The sequence below is a fragment of the Opisthorchis viverrini genome (assembly GCF_000715545.1).
Source record: "Opisthorchis viverrini unplaced genomic scaffold opera_v5_130, whole genome shotgun sequence".
Classification (NCBI taxonomy): Eukaryota; Metazoa; Platyhelminthes; class Trematoda; order Opisthorchiida; family Opisthorchiidae; genus Opisthorchis; species Opisthorchis viverrini.
In genome coordinates, this window is record NW_008751788.1 from 497,978 (window position 1) to 520,186 (window position 22,209).

The window sequence follows — 22,209 nt, forward strand, 5'->3', positions numbered from 1 at the left end:
CGGTACTGTTTACTTATATGCGACTTTTTCACCTGTAATTTTGACGACACTACGGGCAAGTGGCTAAGTTTTCCCTGCAAGTTGAAGAAAGGATGTAAAAGGCGGACTTAATGAATCCACCTGACATTTGACAGATGTGTACACTCCTAGGCTACAACGCTCACTCCTTGTTCAAAATTGGGGTATCGTCGAAGATGTGACTCATTGTAGCTAACTCATTGTAGCTATTATATTCCTCTGGACAAAACGTCTCGAGAGTAGTTAAAAGGCGAAGTGCGCTTTTTTGAGTCAGCGACGGTCTGTTCTGTCCCAGCCAGGTAGTCAGAGGTGTGCTCATGACGAAGACAATAAACAGTTTACGAGATAGAGAAGTCAGAGAATTCAGATGAGTGCTGTAGTTGGTTAACATGGTGTTTGGTTTGACAGAATACCAGAAGGTACATTGTAACTGGATTACTTGGCATCCAATACCAGCTAGCTGACCGCAACCCTAGCGTAATGAACCGTCCGATTAGCTTGGCTGTGAAGGCGACATCACTGGACGTAAGCGTCTAGCACACCAACACCCCGTGCAGTTGACTCCGGACGACTGTGCGCGATTGGCACAATTTGTTTTGCTTATCCGTTTCCCATTCGGGATTTCCTGAGAATAGTTAGAAGTATCACAACAAGATAGACAGAGTTCAACTTTTTCGTGTACAACATCAGCCATTTACAAACATTCCGAGTCAAGGAATGTGTTCGATAATGGCCAGACAATTTGGTGAAGTGATTTCAGTCAGAGGGGATCATCTGGTCTGGTTGAACAAAGTCGCTGGAGCCGTAGATATGATTCACCGCCAGCCTTGAGAAAACAAGGCTGGCTTCATATTACAAGGTCAAAGCGTCGCTAATAACGCTGACAGTTTATGAACTCGAATGAATGCCTTGGTCCTTTGCAGTCTTTGAAAGCCAGTGCTGAGCAGGCGATTACGCTGCAAGGATAGTTTAAAGTTTTCAAGGCCAAATCACGTTTGACTCCACGCACATGGATATTTTTCGATTGGTTACCCCAATTCCTTCCACAAATGTATCAAAAGATGTGAGCTAACCAAGCGCAGTTTTCTTTATCACACCGTTTTTGTGCAATCGATACAGTTCACGTAGAATCGTGTGTTTGATGTTTGGTGCCCTGTTACGACGAATCGAAATTGATTTTACGAACCTTTGTTCACTTCAATACTGAGTTCTGTTAAAGCTTTTAAGCAATCTTTCTGTATGACGATCGCAAATTTCTTATGCAAATTTGCTTTTAACCCTGATTTGCCTCGTTCTTCGAAGTATTGTCATGAATGGTTTAGAATAACACTAATCAAATTATGCTCTAGGATTCTCCCGCTCAAACTTCCAACATAGTACGAGGAAAGTGAAGCAAAACAAAAGGGCCCGAAGGCGAGGACCGGTAACTGAAAAATTTGCGTCGAAACACCAAAGAACGATGAATTTATGTTAAAAAATCATAGGGAGACCATGAGCGGTATTCAGTCGTTCTTAAAATTCCGTGTGATTGTTTTTATAACGCACCAGAACTGCTTCCAGTTTGAAATACATTAAAAAATAAATTCCAAGGTACCCCAGTTTACAAACATACTGCACAGCATTCCACCCCTCGTGTATACCACTTGACAGTTCGAGAACAGGCCTGCAACCAAGAAGTATTACATGAGTTTAAATGTGAATACCAAAATGTGGTTGGAACGATTTGAAACAAATTGCCTAAGATCAAGTCACTTGGGAGAAATGGAGTTCTGAGTAATGAATTCAAGCACGAGGTTTTATGTGAAAAAACCCTTTGGAAAGTGTGCAATAATCAAACATTTTATTGTTCACGTATTATGACCTGCAACAAATAACGTAACGCGTGACAAATTACTACTGAACTTACATGCGGACAGTCTTAGAATGCAATACGTTTTGCCCTATATGGTTTCTGAAAGTGATGCCTAACAGAATTTTCAAAACAGTAGACATTATCCTAGACAGTCGTGGTCGGCTGCAAGGCAAGCGTCGGCTGTCAAACCAAGCTTCCGAACTGAACCCAGGATTTTGCAAATAAGTAAGGGTCACAAGCCGGGACTCGGAAGGACAAAGGTCACTCCGTCATCAGCTAGATTAAGACGGCGGGGGATGTCACGCTCAAAGGTCACGTGGGCGTCGACGAATGAGGACACGGGATAACCGAGCAACCAATCAAACTACCCGACCGGACAACTAATCGCGGTCAAACGTCATTCCCGGCTAGCAGCACGTATATTAACACACAGGTAACACTACTCAGCGTACAACCACTAACGCACTGCTACGCACCACCACGCTCCCCAATAACGCAACGATTTCACCTCGATTGGTGATTAAATGTTTGCAATCAAACTACCCAGGTCAGCGAACAAGCCAACGACCGTCTACCCTACATGATCCACCAACATTTTCCTCCATTTTGCAAAGCTTCAGTCATTAGTAGATATGTTGCCTGGTGACATAAAAGATGAAACACTCTTGACATATGGAGATGTTCGGTTTTTGGTTTCGACTGTTTATCGCAGAACTGTATTGCCCTACTATAAAGTGGTTGTTCACAAATTGTAAATAAGTGGCTATGAAATCGATGGGCAGTTGTGCAACACTAGCTATCCGTTAGCGTTTCCACTCCACTTGTTGTGACACATTTTGTCTCAAAAAAAACGGGAATCCATTTCAATATTTAAGATGCTACAATATGTGGACGCTAAAACGGCACTAAGTGAAGTTCCCCCTGAGGACCATCAGCTGACTAAATTTTGCAGTCAACTTTTAAATGCCAACAAAATGAAGGCTTTCACTAGGTCAGCTTGCTTGTTGCACTGTCAAGAATTTTTCGCACACAGAGTAAAATTACGGACAGACGGATCCACCGACTTCATTTGTCGAAACAAACGCACATACAAACGAGTACCCCAGTTGGTTTCAGATAAATAACGTTTAACACCATGTCTTTTGGAAAGAAAAACTCTTTCGCTCTTCGTGAAACAGTTTGATAATCAGGCAGCCTTGAGAAAACAAGGCTGGCTTCATATTACAAGGTCAAAGCGTCGCTAATAACGCTGACAGTTTATGAACTCGAATGAATGCCTTGGTCCTTTGCAGTCTTTGAAAGCCAGTGCTGAGCAGGCGATTACGCTGCAAGGATAGTTTAAAGTTTTCAAGGCCAAATCACGTTTGACTCCACGCACATGGAGATTTTTCGATATGTTACCCCAATTCCTTCCACAAATGTATCAAAAGATGTGAGCTAACCAAGCGCAGTTTTCTTTATCACACCGTTTTTGTGCAATCGATACAGTTCACGTAGAATCGTGTGTTTGATGTTTGGTGCCCTGTTACGACGAATCGAAATTGATTTTACGAACCTTTGTTCACTTCAATACTGAGTTCTGTTAAAGCTTTTAAGCAATCTTTCTGTATGACGATCGCAAATTTCTTATGCAAATTTGCTTTTAACCCTGATTTGCCTCGTTCTTCGAAGTATTGTCATGAATGGTTTAGAATAACACTAATCAAATTATGCTCTAGGATTCTCCCGCTCAAACTTCCAACATAGTACGAGGAAAGTGAAGCAAAACAAAAGGGCCCGAAGGCGAGGACCGGTAACTGAAAAATTTGCGTCGAAACACCAAAGAACGATGAATTTATGTTAAAAAATCATAGGGAGACCATGAGCGGTATTCAGTCGTTCTTAAAATTCCGTGTGATTGTTTTTATAACGCACCAGAACTGCTTCCAGTTTGAAATACATTAAAAAATAAATTCCAAGGTACCCCAGTTTACAAACATACTGCACAGCATTCCACCCCTCGTTAGACTCCAGAGAGTTTTGAACTTGCAATCTCTTGTCTAATAATCTGGAAAACTAACGTTTGGCCACGAGCGTCTGATCAAGAGTGTGATTAACGCACAGTTATGTGGGATAAAGCGTAACTCATCCTTCAATCATGACACTCACCTTACGCGGTCATAATTTAACTGGTTTAAGTGCGCACTGCCGATGAATCACAATAAAGACAGAACAGCTGTACAGTGCTTGTCCGCTTTCTAGCACATATAGGTAAAAATTATTCAAACCTAATGTTTGCGGTGGGTTGATCAGCTTGTCACTTGTCGTTTCCCAGAATTTGACCATTAGCTTGCAAGCATTCCACAGTCAGTTCAGGAGTCCACAACAGTGTCTCTATCTACCTGCGTTTTCATGGTTTACAAACAATAACCGATCTCATAAAGGAGACTACTCACAAGGTTGCTGAAAACTCTTCGACAGCCCACGATCGGTTTCGCCCTTCCACTCCGGGCTCATTAGGTAGGCGCACCCTCCGAATTTCCGTCAAACTTATGTTTCGCGTGAACCCAGCAACATTGCTAATAGTTTTTTTTATGAAAATATACTGCGATATCTTGAATATCGTGAAACTGAAACATGATACGGTCTGTGTGCAACATATTCAGTTGTAGATTATCACAAAGGAGAGGTTCAGTTGAGTCTCTTGTGAAAATCAAATTGATTCGCAAATAAGTGTATTTCTCAAAAACAGTCCAATTCAGGTTCAATTAGAACATGAGGTTGACGGAAACTCGGGGACTCTGCCCATCTGATGAGCCCCAAGAAGAGCGAAACCGGTCGTGGGCTGGTGAAGAGATTTCAGCAACCTTGCGAGTAGTTTCCGTCATGAAAACACACATTTGTGTTTTATTGGTGTTAAATGGTCCCACGATCAAGCTCAAACTGGAGTAAACTGACACCATATCCCGACCTTATTTGATGCAGCCGGCTAAATGATGTTTGCCTTTTCCTAATCTTTCTGTCTCGTTTGCGGTTCCTGTTTTTTCTTGTGGTTTGCGTTTACCTAATTTACTTTGTTTTGAATAGCTTCAAGTGTGATAGTCCACCAAAACCACTGAATTACAACCGAATAAATCCAACTGACAAAAATGCTTTGTGGTCAACTAAGAACAGATAGATACTTGGTGAATTTCGAGGCACAAACTGTCTAGTGAGCGGCGAGGCGAGCAGGATAACCCATAATGTACAAGTTGGATGAACGTACTTCCATTTAGAATTGCGTTTGCTTCATGCTAATTTAGTCACCCCTGATTGCAGATTACGCCATCACGCAAAATGTTTTTGGGTGCGCCTAACATCGGTTGGTGGATTACCGGCGAAAAGCTTACTTCGCACGTTTCAGATTCCATTTTTGGCGCCACCGTTGAGATGCATTAGTGATAGGTCACCATTGGTAAAACCCCATTCGAACGCTTTTATCTGATTCGGCCTAACCAGATTAACTGCGCCAGAGCAGAGTGAGGACTGTTCAAACAGGGGTTATGCAAATTTCAAAGTCCTGGAAACCGTTGACCAAGAATAGCAGGAACGCTGAATTACAATTCCCTACCTCTCAAGGCTTTACAACCTGAAGAGGTCAGTATATCCCAAATGATATTCTGGGAAAATTGATTTTAATCTAAATAAGCAAACGTGGGACCGCGTCGTATGCAAACATTTGGAGACATGTTACTGAAATCATAAAGTGAGTTTAGCTTCAACTCGGCAACTATACACAATTGTACTTGAGAACAGATTGTGCATTTGTTCGTTAGGAACCCATAGCGTGTAATCAAACGTATTTGAGAAGAAAAGATTATACTAACACCCTTCGGCATCTTCGGTCCTTACAGCAGCGTTTGCAATTTCCTTCCACAGTGCGTCACCAAATGTTAGTTTTTGCTATATCAAACTTTAAAAACGCTACTGGGGGTAGTCTGTACCACAATCTTCGTTGTTATTGCTCTGCTGTGTCACGATACTGTCAAAGTAATTGAGTAGAGCGTCCCGTTTGACAGCGCAACTCGTGTGTGAAGTGTAAACTGATCCGAATCTAGCAGGCAAAAGTGAAAAACCAAACACAGTTGATTGCGTAAGCAAGTAAGCGGAAAGGTGAAATCAGTGTTTACGCTCCCGTAACAGAGACGGGCATGCGAACAACCATTACAAAGTGTAGCGCACAGCTTACTTGATGACAGATCACGCTGCTTAATTTTTCTTGCCTCTCGGCATCAAAACTTATCAAGTCAAGTCATGTTTGGAACAGTCAGTTTCCTCTTGCCTGCAAGATAACTTGAGTGAGCCGTTCTCCTTAATTTTAGTCTTTGAGGTCAGTTTGAATAGTTTCATTATGAATTTTTCTGGAAAGTTCCGGACTATTTTCTGTATTAGGGGACGCTTAAAATCAGAACGGTATTTATTGACGCTGCAGAGTAGATGTCACATGATTCCATGCCAACTAAAGGAACAGGTCAATAATACTCACTCCCAAATGAATGACACGAGAATTCTCGCCATGATTGGCTAACGCGGCATATGAATTTATATCAAACAGTCTCAGCCGAACGTCCAATACAGTAACGCCTGTCTCGCAAAGATTTGTCGCAAAATTTGAGTCATGCAGAAGTACTGGATCAAGAAGTCTAACTTGATTTAGTACAAAACTTGCAAGTGTGCTAGATATTACTAATAAAAGAGGCGTTTATAGCTTGCTTTAACTGTTCTATTGGAAATGTCGGAAGTTATTTGGAACGTGGGATGACCGAAAATTGACCACTTATCAGATCATCATAATCACTTTACTTCCCTTGCCGTTTCCCTGTAAAAAAATTAATAGAATTCGGCAAAATGGGAGCAATATGGTCGTGTTAGCAATCTCAAGTATATGGTAATTTGTTGAAATATATACTCACAAAATCAAAACAGAGGAGATTATCAAGCGCGTAGTTAAATTATACTTAAGATTATTGGTTGTTGATCAGGTGGCTGTTGATCTCTTCGCCGAGCTTGGCAATTGGCTTGCAAACGTTTCGACACCATACGAGGAGACATCATCACTTCGCAGTTGAGTGAGTTTGAGTTGAGTTTGCAAGCCAATTGCCAAGCTCGGCGAAGAGATCAACAGCCACCTGATCAAAAAAAAAAAATCTTAAGTATAATTTAACTACGCGCTTGATAATCTCCTCTGTTTTGATTTTGTGAGTATATCTGTGTGACTCCTTATCTTTTTCCAATTTTTATACGACTGGTTGGCGAGGAAATGTGAGGAAAGTAACCGTTACTCTCTGGTGCATATCAATTGCAAAACCACGGTAAGGGTAACTGCCGTCAGGAGCTCTAATTTTGACAACCAGAACGTTTCAGCATCATCCCTGTTGGCCATTCAGCTTGAACAAAAACGGGTACTTTAACCACTGACATTTTCCTGTTTTCGGACTTGGTGTTGGTCACCCCTAAGAATATTTTTAAGCAGACGCTTTCAACTAAATTTGTAGCATTCATCGAAGTGTTCATCCATTTTATTCGAGGCTAGCCTACAAAATTTTTCAACCGTAGCACCTTTCCGGTGCCTAGCTGCCATGCCGCACGAGGGAAGCACGAGGGCTGGGATACTGCCAGGTTGCCCAAGCCGAAACAGGGGAAGTCGAGTGGCAGAGGTCGGGTTCGAAACACAGATCTTCCGGTCAATGAATTCGCGCTCTATCCACTTGGTCCATCTCGCCTAATGTTACTAGAAGGAATTCAATTCACGTGGTGAGCATCTCACGATTGCCAGATGGGTGGTGATGGATACCAAGGAAATAGTAATTTTGTACACTTGAACGTTTTAACTATTGACTCAATTTGCCAGGGAAAATTCAGGTATAACAATTAAGACGACTTCTAAAAATAACTTTCGACGCACGAATTTCTCACATTCTGGTATGACTTGGTGAGGGGTGATTGTTTTAGAAATGTCTAATCAGTGACTCGGGACGAAAATTGTTCCAGTTAGCGAACCGGCATTGTGAAGTAAGTATATTTCTAGTGAGCTCTTTGTTGCACTTTATTGTTGCGCTCGGAAGTCAGCTTTAATCTAAAAGAACCACGTTGTTGAAAATTTGATGATGTGTAAAATGAAGGCAAAAACATTGTCTCAATAATCAAGTAATTTTGTATTGCAAAAATTGAATAAAATCAAAGCGAGCCATTTCTTGTTGTACAAACTATTGTGGTCAGTTTCACTTCTGGCATATAGAGCGCTTTTTGGGAGAACCGAAACAGCATAGGAGCAGTAAGACAGTACGAATTACGGGTTACAGTTTTGAGATTTCAACCATTTCGCTAAGTTTATTCTGGGGTTTGGAAGTATAAAACAGCTGGGTTGTAGAAGTCGTCATTGAGTATGTTTGCCTCAAAACCAACTAGAAGCAATTTCCTAGCATACGGTTTTGAGCGCTTTGCGCACGTCAAATGTCATAATGTTGGAAAGGATGGGAATCTGTAAACTGTCACTCAACTCAGTTTCATCTCTTCACAGCAGGCAATCAAAAAACGGAATGCTAAGTTCTTAAAGTGTTATATCAGCTAATTCGTCAATCTGTGGTAGCTGTTTCTGATCCGCTCCAGTGCCGGAAAAAAGACTCACAGAAGGGAACACAACAGCTTTATTTCGAACAAGCAAGTGAGTGTATGCGAGTGTGAGAGCCAAAGTTACAACAGCCCCATGCTATTTAAAGAGTACTTTCTGACATTGATCCAAGCTGTCTGATAGGCGTTAGTGAACAGTCATCAACATCGATTATGCCTTAATGAAATGCCTGAACGCTGGTCACATTCGGTCATGCTTCTGTGGCGTGCATGAACACTCATCAGCTTTTGCTGAATCGATTGAGTGATTGACTGGCCTGGATGTTGCAGGCTTTTCTATTGAGATTTTGGTGGGCGTTCTGAGGTTACTTTCAGTAATCTGACCTTCCCGATATAAAACAAATTTTGTCCGACCTTAAATCCAAAATTTTAGTTGTCGTACATTTAAAATGCACATTGTCGGCGGGAAAAACTCGTTTGAATTTTTGGCCTAGACGCAACCAGAAAGCGCGACACAAAATTGCTCCAGATGCGGTTTCTACAACAATTCAGTTAAATATATCTGTACGGATTTCTTTTCCTCAAATCCAATTCATGGTGTGTCCAAACAGATTTTTCATAAACTCAGTTTATGACTGGCAGATGTGCTCGAGTTGTTTGCGCATGTGAAACAGGCCGGTGGGCCTCAGAAAACTCCCGCTAAAAGTAGTAACAAAACCTCGAAAGGGACAAAGAAATTATTTCATTCTCCTCTTCAAAAATGTTTCAAGTTGTCACCGAATAAAAAGACGTCTTCCTGTGGCAGATAGCACTGATTTGAATTAGGTCGGCAGGTGTATATTTTGAACTCAAAACTGCGATTTCTCCTTCCTTACATCTCACAAGGGTTGGTCTGATATAGGCCTGTCTTATTCTGGCTAAAAATTGTAACATATTTTTTTAAACTGATCAACTTCTCTTTCCTTATCAAGGAAATTACTTTCATGCTGCTCATCATGGGTTTAGTTGTTTCTAGTCATTAGAAACATCTTGACAAAGGCCAACCTGCGTTAGTTCAATCCGCTAACTGGACAGCCTTAATTGGCGGAGCCTACGAAGAAATGCTGATCCGCAGAGATTACAAAAAAATGCTCGTCGTAAGGAACAGCTTGAAAGAAATCTCAGTCCTTTTACACGGCGAGATTTGGAAATCAGACTGCTGGGCAAGCACGAGGCCTAATCATTTATTTTCCTGCTGGTAAGGGTTATGCTTGGGATTAATTTGAAACGTTTTGCAGTGCAAGAGACTTGGCTGGATCTCCAGGCGATAGATAAGTTGCCTCAGTCATCAGGAGAGATTTAGTGTCGCGGACCTTATAAGACCGAGTAATTTAAGTCACAGAGCCATTTTTGAGCTTTCTGTGCTCACCTTATTTCTGAACATAATCATCCTGGAAACGAATAACTACCTATGCACATGTATCGAATTTTAAAAACACGCGTTACTTATACAGACGCAACGCTGGATACTACTGTTAAGGCATGTGAGTAGCGTGTGGTTTTCTCGTAACTCCGCCTCACGCCCAATGGAAGGTAGAGTGTATTACGGAAACTGTGGGATTGCCTTGTGGCGTTCAGTTGCTTGAGAGTTAATAAATATCCACATAAGTTAAAGAAGACACGTTAGTACGTTTAATTTATAAAACCAAGGTACAGATGAGATGTTTACTTTCCTTTTCAATAGTTTGTAACTGCTTGGTTGGTGTTTGCTAATATACGACTTCGTGGCGCAGGGCCTTCCTCCCTACGCCAGCATATAGTTGGAAGAAACTCATCTTAATTGCATCTTAAGTGTTGAAAGACGAAGTAGTCATTAGCGCTGATATTTACATGACGCAACGTGAGAACGGAGAGTTATTGCAAGGCACATGATAATTCGTCCAGCGCCATGGATAATTTGAGGCTAAGTTTTGTATTACTAGCAGTGAATATAACTCAGAATGTGTCCCAGTAATGTAGTACCCAAGTAGACCTATCGGTTTTATCCTAAAAAGCGAATTAAAAATCAGAATTGCCTGCTGGAAAGACTGTTGGCTAGATGAACTGGTGGCTGTACTCAAAAAAGTGCGTACTATAGCGCAACCCGGAGGGAATCGGTCTCTCTGCACTAATTAGGATAAGTTGTTCATTATCTGGGCTCAACAGATCAGAAAATATGCTTTGATAACACACGGCCACGCACTCTGTTAGTGACACCCAAAATGGAGCGGCTATCTGACGTAGTCTGTTGAAAAATTTGAACTCAACAAATTTTCATAAGGCATTCCTCCAAGGTCAACTTACCAACTGATATGTTGATGAGAAGCCATTTCGTAGGGCTAAGATTAACAGACTGCGTGGCTAAACTTGGACGCCTTTTCTTAACCTCACCCCTTCTCTGCAATCAAAATAGAAACAAACAGCTACACTAGTCTCTTTGACGGTCGCTTGGTAGATCCAAATGGCGTGTTGTAGTAGGGTTCGGCGCTCGTCTGAGCGGATTAAGCGGCTTTGCTCGTCCTGAGAAGAGAGAGTAAAATCCAAGTTCTACTTTCACCTGCATAGCCGATATCAGACATGCCGCTTATCCGGAGAGTGCCTTCCGAATTGTCAACCGAGTACCGAATGGTCCTATCACGCAGTCCCGTGACCGTTAAGGTCATTGGTATCTGATTCTGCGCACCAAGCTTTGGTCGCAAAAGAAATCTGTCTAGTTTTTCTGGCTCAGCAACCACACATTTACCCTGAGGTTGAGACTCTTTGATAATGAACAATACAATACGCGAATGTACTTCATTTGCAAACTAATTTGGTTCTTTCGAGAAACTCACCTGGAGCCCAGCTGAAGTTTCCAGGCACTTTTCATCACAAATATATACATGTATCGCGATATCTCGAATATCTTGGCAACTAAAATATAAGGCGGCCTGTTGCAGTACATTCAGTTGCCTGTAGACATCACAAACGCGAGATTTAGCTGAGTTCCAGGTGAGTCTGTCGAAAAACCAAATTAGTTTGCAAATGAGTGTATATTCGCTAATTTCGTGCAATTTGGTTTCAAGTAGAACATAAGGTTGACGGAAACCCGGGGACTGCGCCTACCTGATGAGCCCCAAAAAAGGTGAAACCGGTTGTGGGCTGTCGACGGATTTTCAGTAACCTTATGAGTAGTATATTAAAAACAATACAATACCATTTTTCAGTTGTACTCAATGAAGGTCATGTCCTAGAGCAAGTTTAAATCAGATGATTCTTTACGAAAATTGCATTCTGGAAGGCATATAAGAATTGTTGAGGAAGCATCTAGCTAAGTACAGAAATAGAAATCTGTTTCTCCTACTATTAGGAGAACCAGCTCCAAACGTAACGGGACCACATAACAGCCAATCGAGTGACCGTTTTCGTTGAGACAGATCTGATTGGTTGTTCGTCACTCGCCCTTGACAGAAGGTTGTAAGCGACAGTGATCACTAGATCAGCCGGTTAGCACGTTCGTTGACTTTTTCTGGTTTGGCCAAGCGCACCAGACGATCAAGCGGCAATCCAGACCGGGGTTCACGGTAATAAGGCATTAAGGGACTGTGGTCCACAGCAAGCTGGCGACGGGGATGGGATGGAAGCGTTTGAGAAAGTTTTTAGAAATATTTGAGAAAAACGGCTCATCTTATCCGTCCATTTTTGCACTGCAACTTATTCTAATCTCAGTCTGCTTTCTAGCTATAGGGACTTCAGACAAAAACAAACCCAATTTTCCGTTAATTCCTACCTTTTGGCGCTTTGCACAATTGTCTTACGTCTAATATCTAAGCTGGTTGCAACTTTTCAGTTTCGTGGGGTACCAAAACACAGTCCATTATGTAAGAAAATAGGTAGTTATTGATCACACATCACCGAAGTTCGGTAAATTTGCACCAATATCCCATTTGATTTCTGACGTAAAATTGTCAGTGAATCGCTCACAGTTTTGCGTGAGCAGATTAATCAAGTTTGTTGACTACATTTATTTTTTTCGGCAGTATCGGGTGGTATTTTCAATAAGTGACAAGGACATAGGTGAGCAAAAATACTGTCCTTTGAACAAAATGTATTTTTCAGATCGTCTTACACGAAGTTAGTACTCCTTAAACTTTTATCTTCATATTGTGTTTCGGTCCCAATCCTGAGTAGTCTGTTTGATTGAAGTTTTTGGGTTGTGTGGAATAGGTATTTTGCTCATAGACACACCATTCTCGTCTGAACGGTCGTCCTGTTCTGGCGTAATTATTCCGGTGAGTCCACACCAAAGAGGGGAAGCACTGGACTCGAGCTTCGCTCCTATTAGAGCTCATCAGCAGTGCACATCCAATGGCCGTGCCGGGATTCGAACCCCGGACATCTGACAGGCGAGGCGAGTGTGTAACCACTACTCCACCAACGCACGATGGACGCATCTGAATTTTCACGTCTGAACAGGAGAACGTGTTCACACTTGAGCGATGTGATTGGTGTGCCCGACTCACCGAACGACGACCCAGTAATTGTCCGACCCAGTAATGTCCTCGTTGGGCCCCGCCAGTCAGGTAGCCTAGCACACGCTTGAGCAACTTTTTGGCTGCAGGTATGAGGTTTTGCGGGGTAGTTATTTTGTTCTAAGTCACACCTGTTTGATTCTGCATTCTGTATATCTCCGCTGCCTACCGTCGAATTGCCACCTGGCTCACCTTCAACCTCAACACTTAATCACACGTTCCACGAAGACATCGAGCATGACAGAATGCTTTGTTCTATCTTCACTTCACGTAGGCCGATCACCACGGAAAAGAGACACTAGCAGTAAATATGTTTTAATTTGTTCCCGATCTGCGGAAAAGAGTAACCCATGGATGACAAGGCATATTTTTGAATTTCATTAAACATGTTCATTCAGAAGGTCAGTGACTGCCGTTTTATGTGTTCACTGAATGGTTTCACAAGAACTCAACAGAAGTGACTATATTGTGAGCATTATTTAGATTCATTTCGCATTTACGAGTCAAATGTTCAACTTCAAGCGCCTCTGGAGACTGCAAGAGAGTAGACTTCGAATCAATTTACGCTTCCCCCCATTTGAGTCACTTAGCTGCCAGCTAAAAGCAGCTTTCCCTTTTAAAATTATTTTCACGTGTTGAAAGTAACCTTGGGTGTTCTTGGGTTGGTCCTGTCCACAAGAAAGCAACAAAGCAAAACTGCTTGAGCAGACCACAGAAAAACGTGGTAGCTTCTATCCTACTAAGATCGGCCAAGTGTATGTTTCTGGCCGCTTATTATGGCCAATTCATTGGGAGCCTCCTGACTACAAACTTTTTTCCACAAAACGGCAATATATTCATCCAACAAAAACTTTTTTCAGGACAATGGACATATTAAATCGATTTTAGTTGTGGTCGGACATCAGACTGACACATCAACCGTGTTCATGAGTGACGTCAAATTTACGAGAAATACACTCATTTGCAAATCAATTTGGTTTTCACGAGAGACTCAACTGAATCTCCCGTTTGTGATATTCTACAACTGCACACAGTTCGCATCATGTTCCAGTTGGTACGATATTCGAGATATCGCAGTATATTTTCATAAAGGAAACTACTCACAAGGTTGCTGGAAACTCTTCGGCAGCCCACAACCAGCAGCCTGTTTGCAGCACATCCAGTTGTAGAATAGCATAGACGAGAGATTCACTTGAGTCTGCCGTGAAAACCAAATTGATTTGCAGATGAGTGTATTTCTCGAACAGTCCCATTTGGGTTCAAGTGGAACATAAGGTTGAAGGAAACTCAGCGATTGCGCCTACCTGATGAGCTTCAAGAAGGGCGATCCGACCGTGGGCTGTCTAAGAGTTTTCAGCAACTTTGTGAGTAGTTTCCTTTATGAGGAGAGTCTTCTTTCCAATGAGAATTATGAGTCCAGCAAAGGTTCGGCGGGGTGGACAAATACTCCTTACCTCAGTCGTTGGCTACAGCACATCTTGGACGCGGAACTAAGTTACGGGCCGATAAAATTAGTAGTAATTTTCGCTTGTAATGTTGGAGAATGTTTTGTCTGACTGAATTTCTTACCGTATTTTATTTACCTGTTTTGCTGAATACTTACCGTGTCGTTTGAGTAATGTACTGCTCATCAAGGTCACAACAAACTTTACATGGAGACCTCAGTGTTGAACCCCGATGACTTGTGTTTCGAAGCCGGATATCAAACAAAAAATAAACGCTGATAAGAATTTTTTATAAAAATTCAAAACTTCCATCATCTATTTTTGCCCTTAATAAAGCGAATTATCTGTCTTGTACTCCTCGTTTTATATAAATTTTGCTTCAAGATAGTTCAAGGCATCTTCCAAAATGTGTTTAAACATTCCGCATTAGGATTTACCTTAAAAGGTGCTTTTTGCCTTCTTAACAATCAAACATTTTATTGGAAGGATCGAAAAATTTTGCGCACCATTAGAAGAAAACTATCGATAGAGATTTATTTCTCTTTATAATTCACTCATCAGTACAGGACGAATTTTAAAATCGCCTTCGTATCCAAAAGGATATCAATTCGATCAGCAACATACTGAAAGTCAGTCGCAAGAACGCACCGTGTTGCTCACCTCTGTGCGATCTATAGATTTCTCCAACTTGTTATTCCCCAAGTAGGACTTTATGAAGCTCCAATCTGTGTAGAAAGGGGTTTTCGTCTTGTCTGAATGGTCTATTGGCGGAAATTTCAGGATGTTGATGACGCATTCAGCAAGCCATGTAGAAGGTATAAGTTTTTAAGCATGTTGTTATAACATGATTTAGTATGCTGTACTGGCATCTGAGTCTAGCGGTTGGCAACTAGTGGCACCATGTTAAAACCAAATCATCAGACACCAAGAACAAACCGCCACGTTACAAATTTGACGTCTATACGATGGCTTATGGGTGTTTTGTAAAATTGTATTCACCTCACCTTGTTTGAACAGTCCTTCTCCCCAAGTGAAACAGATCTTTTGGTGGGCATACCATGGACTAGAATTTTGCTCTGAATACAGCTCATCGTCTGTTCATGTCCTTGACCATAGTTCATCGAAAATTGTCCAGCGTGTTCCGAAACTTTTTGCGCTGAATAAATGCCCCAGTACAAAGGTGGAACAGTTCAAAATATTGTGGAGTGAAAACAAATCTTACGAACCCCAAAGGCTTCTACAACCAATTGGAGCTACGCATCTTATCTACACCCTCGATTCCCTCATAAACTGTAGTCTTCGAGCAGAAACAAGACAAAAGTAACTAACAAAAGTACATGCATTTAGCGACAATCAATAGGATTTCCGCTCAAACACAATCGTCGTTTTGAAGAGATCGTGTACTATGTGTGGAACTATTTTAACGCGGTTTTAATGTAATGAATACCCTGAACTAAAATGCGGAGAGCATAATCAGATAATATCACAATATCATTTTCGAGTATAAGGGAACAAGGATGAAGAAAACTCATCAAGGGGGACCTGCAGGCCCATGGATCTACCAGTTTGTGACCCGTGGCACATACTCGTCGGAAACTGAAAAATAACAGTGAGGGTTTATTGTTTGTGGGGTAAATGCGGTAAAAAAAACGACTAAACCAGACCTTATGACTTTCATCGACATAAAGTCGACAATTTAGGTAAAAAGTCAATACAAAATTTCGACTGCTAGAAAAATAATGTTGTAAAGCTCACACATCCTACTTATTTGCATATAGTAAGACGTCTACATACTAGTACTGTTGCGTCTCCGGTAATTTGATAAACGTTACCTTCAACAGCGTTATCTGTAAGAAACAAAGTTCACCTTGAGACCAAAAGTATCAATTATGAAGCTCTCAACCCTTCCCAAGAGGAATAACCTTGAACGGCATCACGCAGATAAAATAATTCGGGTAGTTTATGCCTAATAAAGATGAGGGGGCGAGATAAACCAAGTGGTAAGAGCGCGAATTTATTGACCGGAAGGTCCGCGGTTCGAACCCGACCTCTGTCTCTAGACTTCTCCTGTCTAGGCTTGGGCAACCTGGCAGTATCCCAGCCCTCATGCCTCCTTCGGGTGGCGTGGCAGCTAGGCACCGAAAGGGCGCTAGAGCAGCAGGCTTACATAAGTCTCACACGTAAGTTAAAGTTGACGCTCATTCGAATGAAGAATTTGTTGAAATTATTCTAGTTTAGCAGCTATTTAGCCGAGTTTATTACCAGACTTATATATGTTCCATAGCTTGACTTCCAACTCGGACAACAGTATACATGCTACAATCCGAGACCAATTTCCAAATAAGTTCGTTATCGATTTGACGGTTAACCCAATAGTCTAATTCGAAAATGTTTGGGACCGATTGGGAACTCATCGTTTCAGAGAGGTTTGGTGAAAAAAATCGGTGGATTTATTGCTGGGCAACGTTTTGCTTTTGACACAAAAGCTTCGTCAGGCCAAGTGAGTAAGTACGTTGACTGGGTTTTAAGGCAGTCACGGAAGCAATCCGTGAGGCTGTACGAAGGTTGACAGGGAATTGCACACCAGAATTTGTGAGGAAGCATCCCAGCGTGAATAGAATGGAAGAAGTAGAACTTGCAAACGTGTGGAGAGCGGTCTTAGATCAGCCGAGATGACATGAGGCGGTGTGCACTTATCAGCCTAATGGCCTGGGTTGGGTCTAAAAGTATAAAATCCAAGTAGAGTTAGATCCAATTAACCACCCCACCCACATCCCCAAACCAATTGTCCCAGCACCCTTGGACGAACACAGGTGAACGAAATCTGTGAACGAGGAATTTTCCATTAAGGTGTCCTAGACCGGAAAAGAAAGGACAAAAATCCGGGCTCATAATAAAGACGAATCCTTCCTCTAACCGGTATATCGTAAATGTTGGTCATCCCCACTAACCAACAAACAGGAATATCGGAGTGAACATCCAGCACTGATCAAGTGGGCTAGTCATAGGAAATCTCACGGATTGGTTCCCTGACTGCCTTAAAACCTAATCAACGTACTTACTTACTCACTTGGCCTGACGAAGCTTTTGTGTCAAAAGCGAGAATTTGCCCAGCAATGAATCCAACGATTGTTTGCCAAACCTCTCCGAAACTCATAGTTTATTGTTGTTTTCCTTTAGGGGTCATACGCCTACGCAAGCAGGAATAAAAGACTTAATTGATGTCTTCCGAGGAGCACTTTATGTTATTATATAAACCAATCTCCGAATCAGTTGGCCTGCAGAGACTGTCGGTAGTATTCTCCAGTCTTTTAGTCCCAACGAAGCGAGCACTGACCAAAGTTGTTCTTCCCCTCTGAAAGGTCCATGCGGTGTACTGTTGATATTCTCTTGGTTACTGCCTTGTCATTGTGGGGTAAATCTTTCCGATTCCAGCCGGTAAAATACTTTCTTTTAACTGTGCAATATAAGTCCGCGGCAATAATATGTTAACCGTAAATCATCACACGTTGGCCCAATACTTGTTGAATATGTCTGGACATCGTAAGAAAGTTTTTTCCCATAGTGTCCAAAAGCCCTTTTCTAATTACACAATACTTTTAAAAATAGGCTGTAAAATTAGCGAATATACACTCATTTGCATTGCAAACTCATTTGGCTTTTCGAGAGACTCACCTGGAACCCAGCTTAACCTCGAAAAACCAAATTAGTTTGCAAATGAGTGTATATTCGCTAATTTCGTGCAATTTGGTTTCAAGTAGAACATAAGGTTGACGGAAGCCCGGGGACTGCACCTACCTGATGAGCCCCAATAAGGGCGAAACCGGTCGTGGGCTGTCGATGGATTTTCAGCAACCTTATGAGTAGTACATTACAAAGATATAGGCTGTAAAATTCTTTGGTATGTATTTTTTGGTCAGTATTTATAATTCAGATCAACCAACATGTTTCTCAGAAATATTTGTGACTTTAGATCGCGTAATCTGTCCTCAGAGAGATAACGACGGTAATTGAGAACAGATGGTTTTGCAAACAAAGTCTATTGGTCAGAAAGTCGGCTGATATCTGTATGTCTATTGTCCCTTGATTTAAATCCGTGGCTCACGTGACAACACTCTAGCTTACGAAGACCTAGGTACCAGTGTCCTGTCTACCAATTCTGGTCTGTGGTTGATATTTTGTCAACATTTCCATTTCCACATTTTCAATTTTGCTTACCACAACCCCAAAATATATCTTGTGCCGCGTTTCCTACGTTGCAAAATAAGCCCATAGAGCTCACATGTCCCCTATTGACTTTCAGAGTCACTAAGTGAGTATTGGTCACGTCAGTCTGTGAAACAAAATTGACAGAAACTGACAAAACCGGATTGCAAAATAGTTGTCTTTTTGTCTCTGTTGCACTCCTCACGCCGGACTGCGAATTTTTCCCTGTCTTATCCGAAAAAAGTTGCATTTGCTTGAAACTGTTTTCGTCACAGCGTTCAAGTCCGCCTCAGTTTACTAAATGGTGCTTACTGCATTCTACGGCTGGCTTACCGTGACAAATGTCAATGTATAACAATACATTTTGCTGTTAGCACACCAGTAAGCACTCCGTATTGTCCTTGTTAGCGATCCTTGGTATAGTGTGGCCTCAAATCTAACTTTTCTCCATACGGCCGATTCGCGCAAAACAATCATGTAACAGTGTTGGTAACCTAAGCGCTCCAGTTTGAAGAATCAGCACTTTTCTTCGCTTATCTTAGACAGCAGACTCAGCAAGCACCGTTGGTGGGTACCCTGGGTCCTCATTCCGATTGGACGGCATGAGGCACTCCACCGCTCAGTCTACCGGATTCCTTAATATGGTTGGCTTTCCGGCAGCATCTTCCTCAAAACTGAATCCTTCGAAAGAAAATCGTCATAACTGAAAGTTAACTCTTAATACGAGTTACTGTATTGTCAGCTTTGAGTCAGATAAATCGTCCTTTGAATAGAGACACGTTCGTATACTCAGTATTTGGAAGAAGTCTCATCATGATCTTCTACGAAGAGGTAGCTACTGTGACACCTACACTGACAGAATAAACCTCTGTTCCGCAGTCAGTGTGGTGAGGCAGCCCGCAAAATGCATTCATTAAAAAATTGTTACTTCGCAGATAAGAAATAAAGTAAGCTTATTCTACATGGACAGCGCTGGGAGAAATTTGAAGCTAATAACACATACCGCGAAGGCCCATTCAACATGGACCCTCACCAGTGACTCAGAAGATCTGGAGCGCTTGAAAATGGTAATGTAGGGCCCAATGATAGACTTTGCGATGAAAAATATCCTACGGTACTTGAAACTACTCACGTGCAGCGAGTAGTACTTTCAGATCACTAGCTCTGGATCCCGGTATTTGACATCACGTCTGAAATAGCTCGCTTCCAAAATTAAAATAAACTGTAAACAATTCTATAGTGCGCGGAAGAACCATGAAGCACGAGCTCCGGAATGGAGGTAGTAAAAGGCTTGTGAGGCTTGTGAGGCATATGTGTCTAGCTACAGTGTGTACGTCCCCTTTGTATTTACATTTCAGTGCTATTTCAACAAGTAGATTTTTGCCTCATGGGTACACGTTGACAACGTTTGAGCAGTGTAAAACGGTAATTACATAACCATGTGATTTCGTAAAACAATCTTGTTTCGACAGAAAAACTGGTGAAGATAGCAAGACACAGTCTACCTAGACAGGCAGTTGTGCACTCCGTGTATACGAACTTTGAGAGAGGGTGCGCGGCAACCGGACAGGTACTCCCAGGTTGTTAAGTGAAAATCCGTATGTCTCTCTCATCACCGTGGCGGTCTAATTATTCCACCCAAGTTTTTGTTACTTACTGTACACTTTTTGTCGCATCGTTCCGCGGGGAAAATTTTCAAACAGCTGCCCTCAGTCCCCTGCAAATTTGGATTTTTGGTAGCTTTTGGTTCGGCTAGCGTAATTTATTCTGCCCACTTCTGACAAATTAGGGGATACGATACATTTGTTGTAACTTTTCCAGTAACCCAGAGCGATGTTTTTTCTATCCATCTGAAATTCGCTGAAGACAAAAATATTCAGGATGACAACATGGTTCGTCCTGAAGTCAGTTCATCCAAAGCTTCACTCGGATGGAAACTTAGCAGAAGGATGGGTGGTCGTTTGTCTACCATGTTAGCATATTTCAAACTATACTACAGCGATGCGCGGTCGTGAGCCACATTCCAAGGCAGCCCACTCACGCGAAAGTAGACAACGTGGGTACCTACTGGAGGTGAACGGATTGGTGTGGCTTAGAAGCCGAGTAACCCATGACCGGTCTAGCATAACACCAGTGATTGGTGGTCGTTGGGTTGTTCGCCGAGCTGGCAATTAAATTGCAGACGTTTCATCACCAATCGAGGTGCGTATATTAGCACACGCGCAACACTACCCAGTGTACAACCACCAGCCTACCGCTACGCACCACTACGCTTCCCAATAACGCACTGATGATGTCACCTCGATTGGTGATGAAACGTTTGCAATCTAATTGCCCAGCTCAGCGAACAAGCCAACGACCACCATCTACGCTACCTGAGGTACCGACATTTTCCTCTATAGAACACCAATGATTCGTGTCACTCGCTGAGAGACACGTACTGAGTTGTCACCAGCAACCACATCCTGCCCCGATAATTGAACTCTCCAGAACTGAAGATCGTCGCGTAGTGAATGAAAATTCACTGCTTCGTGAGGATGCAATTTTTAACATTTAGAAAAAACATGGGCTAAACGAGAAAGTCGTTTTTGTCGTAGTATGTTAACTCAGACTAATGAAATTCCTCTAAAAACCCGTAAACTTTGACCGTTAGATCCAGAATAATCAATACCACAGGATTCAGTTGGGCATCTTTCGAGCATTCGTAGCTTAAGTAGTTGGTACAGCATCCGTGTTTGGAGATGAGACCGTCCAAGCTTCGAAACAAGACAAAACTGGTAAAAGATAGCTTTCTTTACTCGTCGTTTCCGGAGATTCTTCATACAAAATCGTCCAGCGTGGAGCAACAGAATGTATGTATATGACATGCATACCCAAAGTAAAAGAGAAATGCATTAACAGGAGGAGAAATCTTAGTGATTTTAAAAGGCACCGAAAGACAAATCACAAAAATCTTATTTTCAAACTTGTTACTTCAGTAATTAAAGTTAGAGTAAGCATCAGGCCTAGTTAAGGGCCGAGTAGATGGTTTATGCATAAATACACACTTGGTGTTTGCGACAGGAACTTTTTGAGACACCTGATCATATCAGGATGAAATCGGCCAGTTCTATCACCTCTTTGACTTGTAGCCGCTCTACAACACGAAGGAAGGGTGAGAGCTTGAAAACCGCAAGTTTTCTTAAGCCTAGACAGGAGCCGTCACGATGTTATGAGGAATCTCACGGATTGGTTCCCTGACTGCCTTAAAATCCAATCAGCCTAATTACTCACTCACTTGGCCTGACGAAGCTTTTGTGTCAAAAGCGAAATGTTGCCCAGCAATAAATCCAACGGTTGTTCACCGAACTCCTCTGAAACGATGTCCTTGACTGGTTTATATTACGGACCTTTCGGTCCTTTATTTCGCGCCCTAACCAACGAGTCATCTGAATCTAATCCTCATCCTGAAGGAATATCGACAGTTGTCTTTTAAGACACTAATTGAGGATGAAGATATTGTTCGGTGATAATAAAATCCCTATTCAGAAACCAATTGAGGGCGGCAGGTAAACGATATGAATTGATCAGCAAA